This window comes from Anomalospiza imberbis, chromosome 2 (genome assembly GCF_031753505.1).
Source record: "Anomalospiza imberbis isolate Cuckoo-Finch-1a 21T00152 chromosome 2, ASM3175350v1, whole genome shotgun sequence".
Classification (NCBI taxonomy): domain Eukaryota; kingdom Metazoa; phylum Chordata; class Aves; order Passeriformes; family Viduidae; genus Anomalospiza; species Anomalospiza imberbis.
In genome coordinates, this window is record NC_089682.1 from 113,241,591 (window position 1) to 113,248,443 (window position 6,853).

At 39.7% G+C, this 6,853-nt stretch overlaps 1 long non-coding RNA gene across 1 annotated transcript; it reads right to left on the reverse strand.

Annotated features, from left to right (window-relative positions):
* Positions 1-488: 488 nt before the first annotated feature.
* Positions 489-6,253, reverse strand: LOC137469664 (uncharacterized). The gene is made up of 4 exons (XR_010996630.1): positions 6,076-6,253; positions 5,888-5,919; positions 5,104-5,356; positions 489-1,769 (listed from the first exon to the last, which is right to left on the reverse strand). It is a non-coding gene; the product is annotated as an uncharacterized lncRNA (long non-coding RNA).
* Between the last annotated feature and the right edge of the window lie 600 nt (positions 6,254-6,853).

Consider the following 6,853-nt stretch of genomic DNA (forward strand, 5'->3'; position numbering starts at 1 on the left):
AAATTGCAGGTACCCAGCGCTGAAGTCAGCAGGCTCAGTATGCTGCTCACTCAGCTGCCTGTCTGGGAGGGAAGCCTGCTGCATGCTCAGGGAGCAATTGCTGATGCAGTTGTTAGCATTCCTATCTCCAAGTCATACACTTTAAAGAGCCGCTGAATTGGCGTCATTCATTCACTCTACGTGTGTCAGGACAGGGATCCATGGGAAGGCCTGCAATGACTGATGGAAGTAGGACCAGTCCATTACCTTTTCAGTGCATTGAGAGGTTGGGGTTGCAAAATGCCATCGACTGCACAAAGCACTGATTTGCCAACCACTGTTGAATAATTATACAAAAAATAACAGAGATTTATTTTTCTTTGCTTACTCTAACATTTTTGGTGTTTGTCCTCCTCTGTCATTTCCTTCAAAATAAAAGCTGACTTTTCAAAAAAAAAAAAAAAAAGCTAGAAAGAATTCCCACCTCTTGAAAACCAAGTTTCAGTATCTATTTCAGCTTCTGCAATCCACAGGAAAAAGGAGCGTGAAAATTCCTCTTCATGGTTTGCACCAAAGAAAGCCCAAGAGGTATCTGATTAGCTATAATTTTTGAGAGTGTGACCCATAGACATGTGACTAGTAAACCGGCACCATAATGTAAGACCACTTTCTTAAAATTTTTCTTGTTTTCAATAAAATTATTCAGCAAATGCCACAACCTTTTAACCCTTTACGTCTTTCAAGGGCATATGAATAAGCACAGAAAAAGTTTTAGAAACTTAACATTATCCTGTTCAGTAGATGTACAGAGCAATCTTTCTCAGATTTTCTAAATATAGCTGGGTTTAGTCAAAAATGTTGAACCTAATAGCCTTAACACATTTTACAAAAATATTTGCTCAGGTTCATTGTTCACAAGCATTTTCCTTTCACCCCTCCTTCCTCCTGCCCCATACTTTCTCTCCTTAACTAAACACATAGGAAATTAACGAAGTCTATGACCTAACAAGTGGCAATTCATAAATTCATTAGATTAAAAAAGACTAGCAACATAGCAATTCCTTTAATAGGTTTCCTTCCAATCTCCAATTTACATTTCTGTCTGCCCTGGCAAAGATATTACTTCGTTAAGAGTTTTTTTTTTGTGTTTTTTTTTTTCTTCCCCTAAATTAGAGAAATGTTAATGACTTCTCTTATTTATTGCTTCCATATGTAAGTAGTTATCTTTCTTGCAAATGGAAATGAGACCCAAAATTGCAACAAATGGGGCCAAGCCGCTGAGTGCATATGTTCCTTTTTGGAGAAAGTACATATGCCTGATCGAATTAACTTTAACCTCTCTGTCCATTGAACAGACATCCTCTAATGTGGGGGCTTTTAAAACTGTTCTCGTTAAATTTATTTTGAATCACTGAGAACACTCTATCACGGTTTCAGCAAATAACCTCTGATAATATTAAACACCTGGTAAGCACAGTACCCAAGGGACCCTGTGCTGCCGTGTTTGACCTGTGACCTCCGGCAGTGAAGTTCGGCCCTTGTGATCCACTTGGATTCAGACAAGAAAGCTATTCTGAAGGAAAACACCTGCTTGCGAGGGCTGACCCCAAGCCAGTGCATGGTTGAAAAAAGTCAGCTGGGTAGAAAGAGACCAGAGCCCCATGCAGGTGTTTCCTACAGCACCACACACCTAAAAAACAAGGAAAAATAAAGGATAATGTGGGTAACAGGCAGGCACTCTCTCACCTGTTTATTTGGGTTAGTGTTGCTTGAGCTTCTCCCAGTGGTTGCTAAGGAAATGAAGAAGAATTTAGTGGTTGTGCATTTCGGAACTAGGATTTGGCCAGCAGAGAACCCTGTCTTGGTGGACTTCCATGAGACTTACAGCTATAGCAAGAGACAAATCTGGAGACCTCATCCTTTCCTTCTTACCCATAGCCTTTGCTGCAGTTTCCATGTTCAGGAAAAAATAACAAAAAAACACACAACTAAAAAACAGTGGATGACTTCTTCCTTGGGAAGGTCTTTTTGGCTCTTATTTTCCTGTTATTGAGATGTCCTTTCAAATAAGCTACCTCTATTTTAGAAATGCATTTTTTAATTAAGGGTTAAAAGTACCAAAACCAGAACCTCTTGCTAGGAAAGAGGAAGATGAAAAACCTTCACTTGCGAAGTTAAGGTTTTTACAGCAATTCATTTTATTCTGTGTGATAATGACTCTTTTTAAGTACAGGGGGCCCTACATTCAGTCAGGTTTTTTAGTCAAATGTCACATAACTTATTTTTGTCAGCAGGTCTGCACAGTGACAGGGCAATGAGTGGAAAATTTTTAATCTATCTCTCTATTTATTGAGTATCACAAAATAAGATGACAGAGATGGAAACATAACCCTTTTGAAATTCTTCTGTTAATTTCTTCATATGCTTTTCTCCACGGTCACTGTTCGATGAGGGACTTGAATGTCTCGAGGTCGCACAGCCAAGGGCTGTCAACACACCTCCATTCACCTGATGAGAGCACCATCAGCTGGCATCAATAAAATCCTTCCATTCCCAACAGTCCTGGAATTCTGAGACATTAAACAGCCAATTTTGGATCATCTAAAAGAGCTGTGTGGCAGTAGTTGAGGGAAAGGAGAATTCTTTTGCAAGAAAAATTCAGCTATGACTTGACAGAATTTATTTCAGCTTGGCTTTTTATAGCCCTCAGATCTGAATTGGTTTCCATCACTCTGCCAAAGGCAGGGTTTGTAAGCCTATCCCAGATATGAGGGGTCAGTGCAGTGTGCCTTGCTCAACTAGTCTCATGAATACAACTGGATTAAAAAAAAATAAATAAATAAAAAATGGAAAAAAAGGAAGAAAGGAAGGAAAGAGAGAAAACAAAAAAAAAAAGAAAGAAAGACGGAATTATTGGCAAGCAGAGTGGTACTAGCAATTCGCCTTCATCTTTTGCCCAGCATCTTGAGTCTGATAAAGACCAACATCTGAAAACAATCATTGAAGCATATTAAGGTTTTTTTCCAAGTCATATCATACTACAGTGTAATAATGAGACATTTACTCTGCAGTATTTTAGGGTTTAAGCAATTTGCAATCTATTTCCAAGATGACTGAGATGGAAGCAGGAAGAACACAAGTTCTTTAAGTAACTTCCTCACCGTTCCCTAGTCATACACTGGGAACACTTGACACCCAATTGCATTCATCCTGCTGGAAGTAAATGCAAGTCATCACTTCGCATAAGGCTCTTGGTATGATTTCTGCCAGGGCTGATAACAATGTCCTATTGCTGATGAGCCTCTGTCAGTTTCACTTAGCAGTGAGAATGTCAAATTGTCAAGTGTTTTTAAGAGTGGAAGGTGAGAGACAACCAGTACCAATTTCACTTGGAGCCAGAGGGTTGAATGCCCCCAACATTTCCTCACTATACAGCGTAACTCAATGTGATGGGAGGCTGTAGCCACTGGAAAAACAGTGAAGACATTTTTTAAGATTACGCTCCTGGGAGTGTAAAAAGACAGTATCTTTGCTTATTCTTTAGAGAAACTCCAGGCTGTCTCTAACAACAGCATAAAAATTAAATTAAATCCAGACATTAGGTCTGAATATTCCTAGTCCATCTTTAAGTCCTCTGTTCTTCAGGGACTTCCTTCTGCCTGCCTATAGCACTCCTCTTGCTTTAACTTCCCTCCTGTTCCCAAATAGTGGTGCACAGTCCTTATTCCATAGAGAAAGAAATCTGTCCTGCAAAGAATCACAGCAGGTAATCAGGTTGCTTATGCTGTGCTCACACATTAAAGCACTGACTGTACAACCCAAATCTTAGCAGAAAAATGCCTACCTTGCACCACTGTCTCCAGTAAGGCTTCCTGGACTGAATGAGCAGAGGGAGTTGAATTTATCTCACCTGCATTCCACCAAGGTTCCCTGTACTTCTTGCCAACAGGGAAAGCAAGGTGCCTCTGAGGTTCCTGATCATTCAAATAGCTAGAAAAACCCCTAACACAAGGGGGCTGCCTAGCAGAAACATAAAGAAGAATTTAGGCTTGGAATATAGGACTGCTGAGAGTAACCTGCATCCTTTTGCATCTCTCAAGGAAGTTTTTTCAGGCTGAGCCTGGTAGGGAAGCCAGCCTCCTACAAGTCACCTTCTTACTATTCTGCAGCCAAGAGACATCTTTCACGACTATTAGCTCAGTGGCTTTTACTAAAATATGAACCCAAACACTCCAAAAAAATACCACCATAAAGACAGCTTTCCTCTTTATTAAACTTTATCTTCTGGTTTAAGCTCAAGTAATTATCTTTCCACACTGTCTGTTCCAATAACTTCCTCTTCTGCTCTCCACCATCAGCTGCCTATTCCAAACCCTCTCTGCATGAGCAGAGGCCCACTACAGCACACAAGACACTTCACTTGATACAGTCCCAGGACTATCCCTTTATTTCCCACGTGCTGGATACCTGTTTAGTTTCCTTACCAAGTTTCCTTAGCTTTCTTTTCTTATGCATGTTATGCCACGGCATCGTCCACATGGCAGTCTCAATTTCCAGCTGAGAATTAATCTTAGCAGGAGTTTTTCAATAAAGTTTTATTCACTGTTTTGCAGTTCGAAATAATTACTACTGTCTCCCAATTTCTAGGTGTTAATGACAATTTTGTGAGAGGGGAAGGAATAAATCATAAAGAGGCCATGTTTTCTCTTTCCTCGACATCTGTCTCAAGTGCTCTGCCTAAAGTGTTCTATTGAATTTAGGAAAGGTTATTTATTTATTTATTTTAATGTTTTTTTTCCTCTTGCTTTGCTCTCATGAGTAAAATAGAAAAGGAAAACAGCTGTTTGAGATAAGATCATCCTGCACAACAGCCACCTGGTAATGAGACTATCTGAATTGTTAACAGTAAGGATAAAAGTGAACAAATAATTTTAGAAAATACACCTTTCTTTTGGTCTTAGGCATATGCTACCCTCTAATTAATGTAGTTAAGACTTTTTTCCTCACTGCAAAGTTAATTTTTTCCAAAGATGCTTAATGCAGCCATTAATGTAGCAACAAGTTTAAGAGACAGAGTTGAAGTGCCATGAGTCATTTAGTTTGGTACAGGAAAGCTATACTTACCTTACTAAGGTTTTCTCTAAAGGGTTTAAAGGTGCAGCATTTTCATATTTTGCTACACCATTTAGATCAAGCTTGGAGCAGACAAAGCACAATTCAAAATACTGCTTCTATGATACTCAAGAAAGCATAGATTTATGCAGGCATGGAGGGATTCCCATCAGGATTATTTCCTTTATCATGTCCTTTGAAACATCATCCTGATTTTCTAACATTGGGGTTTCTTCTCTCCTCCTACAGATATAAGAAATCTGTACTTCTACAAATGAAGAACAGGTGGGACACAACCACAAAGATGGTGAAACAGTCTTAACTCCACTGTTAAAACATGTTCAGAAAGAACAAAAAAAAAAGAAAAAATCATTGATAGACCTTGGAAAGAAAAGCAGCACCTCTCCAGTTGCTCTCTAATCAGTCCCAGGTAAAGATTTATTATGGGCTAAGAAGGAAAGCAGAATTGCTTTTACTACTGCCTGCCAAATGCATAATTGTAGCTGTTTAGGAAAGAATGTTCTCCTTTTTCCCAGCTTGTTGGAGTGGTAAATTACTCTTTCCTTAGTTTTGTGGAAAAATACATTCTCTCTGGAAAGTAAACCTGATACTACACATACTTTGATTTTTACGCCCTTTCTATTAAACAAGTTTAGCTGAGTAATATGTGATCTCCTTTGGTACTACACATGTGTGTAATCAAATCAAAGACCTGACACAGTTCTCCACATAACATGCAGTATTTTAAATACTGTCTTATTCAGACAACTGGTGATGAATTTACAAAAGCTCTTACCTGCCATTCTGGAAAGGTTCACTTGAGCAGCTCTGAAAAGGAAAAGAGAAAACGAAGGAAAAAGAAGGTGCATAAATTATTGTAGCCCTGGGGCAGTGTGTGAGTTTTACAGGGCTATTTATTTTGCTTTTCAATAAAAATGTGTAATAGACCCACCGGACCTATTACTTGCCCACTGGACCCATTACCTCTATTGAACAAGGGTAGCATAGCTTAAAGAGAGGGGTGATTGGCAGGCAAGCTTCCTCCAGTCCAGCCAGGGCTGCACCAGGGATGCAGCCTGCTGCAGCTCCTGCTAGCCTGCTTCCCACCTTCCCCACAGTGAGACAATGCAAAGACAAAGAGGCTGCAGGAAGCCCTGGCAGCAGAGTGTCAGAGTGGCAGCAGAAAAGTACATTATGGCCATGACAAAAAGCAGGTGTGAGCTTTTTGTTGTTCAGCCAAACATCTCCAGAACGTGAAGTTGTTTAACAGGGCAGGTCTGGCCCAGCAGAGCTGCAGATGGGATAAGATGTCCTCAATTAGGAAGGGATTAATGGCAATCTGTCCTTCCTGAGGTCTTGATCTAGCAAGGTGCTGAGCAGCAGGACCCCAGCCTGGCCGAGCACGAAGCACAGGCTTACATACTTAGAGTTAGGCACGTACAAAAGGGCTCTCCAGCTAAATCCTTCCTTGTTTTCCAAACTCTGATTACATTCTTGTCACAGTGTTCTGTACTTTTAAGGTTAAACACATTTTACACAAATATTCAGACTTCATGCAGTTGCTAAATAATTAATCTCCATAAACACAAAATTTAGAAAAACGTGTTTAATACTGGCAGTTATAAATTAAATATTTAATATTATTTGAAGTCTCACATTGCTAGATGTCCTCTTTGTGTTGGTGCAAACTGATACAGAGACAACACCATACTTTGCCTGTATTCTTACCAAGTCTGGTATGTGGCAGGAATGTGAAATTACC